This window comes from Elephantulus edwardii, unplaced genomic scaffold (assembly GCF_000299155.1).
Source record: "Elephantulus edwardii isolate Elephantulus edwardi_28Jun2011 unplaced genomic scaffold, EleEdw1.0 scaffold00114, whole genome shotgun sequence".
Classification (NCBI taxonomy): Eukaryota; Metazoa; Chordata; class Mammalia; order Macroscelidea; family Macroscelididae; genus Elephantulus; species Elephantulus edwardii.
In genome coordinates, this window is record NW_006399864.1 from 5,582,455 (window position 1) to 5,586,558 (window position 4,104).

Here is a 4,104-nt window from a genome sequence, read left to right on the forward strand (position 1 = left end):
ATTCCCAAAAAAGCATAGATATAATAAGAAAAGGAAGATTTGATTAATGTACCTAACCATTAAAATAACTTAAAAATAAATTCATTTGAATAAATAAATATAATTAATTAAGTTAATTAAATTACATAGAACCATTTCAGGAAGTAGCATATGATCAAGAACCAATGGTAAAAGAAAAAGTTCAAACTGCTCTGAAGTCATTGACAGAAAACAAAGCCAGGCAATTTATGGAACACCAAAATACATGTTTCAACAAACAGATGATGTTTTGGATATGCTCAACAGGTTGTATCAAGAAACTTGGAGAACATCTACCTGGGTAACTGACTATAAGAGGTTCATATTTATCACCATTTCCTCCAAAAATGATTCAATAGAATATGGAACTTATTGGAAAATATCATTAATATCATATACAAGCAAAATCTGAAGAGTATCCAAAAGTGACTTGACCAATACATTGACAGAGAATTTCCAGAAACACAAACTGGTTTCAGAATAGCCCATGGAACTAGGATTGCTGATGTCGGATGGATCTTGGCTGAAAGCATAAAATATCAGAAGAATGTCTATTTGTGTTTTACCAGCTATGTGAAGACATTTGACTGTGTTCATCACAACAAATCATGATCAACATTGAGAAAAATGGGAATCCCATAACACTCAGTTGTGCCCATTAAAAACTTATACCTAGACCTATAAGCTATTGTCCAAATAAAGCAAGAAACATTGCATGGTTCAAAATGAAGAAAAGAGTACATAAGGAATGTATCCTTTCTCCATATCTTTTCAATCTATATTTTGAACAGATCATTCGAGAAACTGGAATTTATGAAGATGAATGTGACATCAGAGTCAAAGACTCATCAAAAACTGAATTATGCAGATGACACAACCTTGCTTGCTGAAATTGAGGACTTGCAACGTATACTTGAGAAGAGCAAGGGCTTCATTATGGATTACATCTCAACATCAAGAAAACAAAATTCCTCACCAGGAAGCCAATAGGTAGCTTCATGATAGACAAAGAAAAGTTTGAAATTGTTAAAAATGTCATCTTTCTTGGACCCATAATCAATAACCTTGGCACCAGCAATCAGGACATCAGAAAGATGAATTGCAATGAGAAAATCTGCTATCAAGGACTTCTTCAGAGTGATAAAGAACAATGAGGTCAGTATAAATACCAAGATATAACTGGTCCATACCATGGTCTTCTCAATTGTTTGTTATACATCTGAAAGCTGGACAATGACTAAAAGTCACAGAAGAAGAATCGATGCCTTTGAGTTGTGGTGCTTGAGCAGAGTATTGGACTTACCATAGTCTGCCAAGAGAACAAACAGGTCTGTCCTGGAGAAAGTGAAACTTGGAAGAAAGGATGATGAATCTTCATCTCACATTCTATGGGGCATGTTGTCAGGAAGGAACATATCCTTCTCCTGGAGAAGGATGTCATAGTTAGAAGTGTGGAAGGCCAGCACAAAAGAGGAAGACACTCGGTGAGATGGATTGATACAGTGCCTGTGGCAATTGTGTTGAAGATAATGAGACTGGCTCAGTACAAAGCATGATTCAGATCCATTGTTCATAGGTTCACTATGAGTCATAGTTGACTCAACAGCACATAACAACAAGGAGTTCAGAACTAGGGCTGCATGGTAAAGAGGGCTTGGGGGGAGGGACTATATAACAATGAAAGAACTTTTCTTTTGCTTTGCAAAGAGAAGATCAAGCTGGAGGGGAGGGAAGGGCAGGGAGAAAAGCGCAACAATGAATGAATGGAAATCTACAATCTTTGTAAATTTTCATTAAAATAATTAACGATAATAATAAAAAATTAAAAAATAAAATACTTATGCCTAAAACCATTATAAAGCTTGCTAATACACTTAGTAATTTATACTTTTGAAAAAAAAAACACCAAAGCACCTTATTCTCTAAAACAATCCTTGTTATTTTTTTTATCCCAACCAGGTACAGGAAAACACACACATGCACACACAAGAGGTCTGTCAATTTGCTGTAATGAGGTAACTTGAGGTTGCTGTGATGCTGAACACTGTGCCACTGGTGTGTCAAATGCTATAATGGTTACCCATCATGGACAGTGTTTGGTCAAGCTCTCAGATTGAGACAGGTTTGGAAGCAGGAGTGGTATCCACTTCCTAAACCACATGTCTCTGGAAACTCTATGAACATAGTTAAAGAACAGGGTTCAAGTCTTTTTTTCATAGGGTCGCTATGAGTCGTGCTTGACTCGAGGCACTTAACAACAACAATAAGAATCTAATTCTTACAAAGTGAAATAATCCATACTCTTCTCAAACACTACAATTCAAAGCATTGATCCTTCTTTGGTCTTCCTTATTCATTGTTAGATAATTAGTAAGGAACTAACCAATACTGCTATTGATACTAATTTCAATGCTTTATTATTCCTGTCAGGGAATTCTGGTGGCCTAATGGAAAGAAGCTGACTGTAAACCTGAAGGCACGGGTTGTAGACCACCAGCTGCTCACAGGAGAAGGATAGGCAATTACCTCTCTTGCATTAACTGCCTCTGAAAACCCATCAGAGGGTTAGCTATGGGTTAGTTCTGACTCAATGGTACACAACAACAACAAGAGTTAATTCACTCATCTGTAATAATTCTCCCTAAGGTAATAACATTTTTTAAGTGTTTCATACTGGTTTACTTAAAAGTTCATACACATTGATTTTCACACCAGGTCTTTCTCATTTCCTTTGTCTATCCATCCCTCCACCTGTCATATTGTAAATTTGATACATTATAAGTTACCCCCTGTCCCTCCACACCTCTCTCCCCCTCCTTGGATCCTTATACACATTCTACAATAATGATCTTATACAGTATTGTCCTTATGGGACTGAGTTAGTTCACTCAGCATAATGCTCTCCATTTCCTCCAAAATTGTTATGTTGTTGTTAGATGCTGAGTACAACTCATAGTGACCCTATGAACAAAAGATCTGAACCCTGTTCTATCCTGTGTCGTCCTCACTCTTCCTCACACAGAAGAACCCATTGCAGCTGTCACCATGTAAATACACCTTGTTGAGTTTCTTCCTCTCCTTTGCTGGCCCTCCACCTTTCCCAGCATCATGCACTTCTTCAAGGAATAGCACTAAGTTAGGTAGTGATTTTCAAAATCATTGCTCCTCTGAGCTGCGTAGTATTCCATCATGTGAATATACCATAATTTCTCAATCTATTTGATTGTATTTGGACATTTTTCCATGTTCTTAAAATGGTGAATATAGCTGCTATGAATATTAGTGTACAAGTGTCTACTTATGCCTCAGTTCTTATTTTTTCAGGCGATATTCCAAGCAGTGAATAGCTGTGTTATATTAAATTTCTATGCTCAGCTTTCTGAGGAAACACCAAACTGCCTTCCCGAGTAGTTGTATCATTTCACAATCCCATTAACAGTATATAAGAGCTCCTGTCTCACCACATTGTCTTTAACATTTATTACTTGCTGTCCTGTTAAAGTCAGTAAGGCAGTAACTCTTAATAGAACTCCACAGTTGCTGTAGACGTGGAGTCAGCTCCAATCCAGTTACAACAGAATGAGACCCTGCTGTATCCGAAGTCATCCTCACAGTCTGTGCTTGAGCCCAGAATGACAGTCACTCTGTCAAGTCATCGTTTTGGAACTTTTTTATTGCTGATCTCTATGTTGCCAAAAACAATGTCTTTCCTTAGAACGAGTCACTCCTGATAAATTGCCCAAAGCAATGAGACAAAGTTTTATCATTCTTGCTTCTAAGGATCATTCTGGTTGCAATGCTTCTAAGACAGATCTCTTTGCTCTTTTGTCAGTCTATGATAAATTCAATATTCACCACTAGTATCACAATTCAAAGATTGCAAAGAAAATTTAGTTTATTTAAATTAAGTCAGAGGGGTAAATGGTGAAAGTTTCACTCTACTGTAGTTAAATTATCCATACACAAAACTAGTGAAAAATTATAATTTGGACACATTATCAACAAAAATCCTAACAACAGTTAATTAATTAATTATGAGAAGAAAGTAACTGGTTAAAAACACGATAGTCTAAGATGATCTATCCT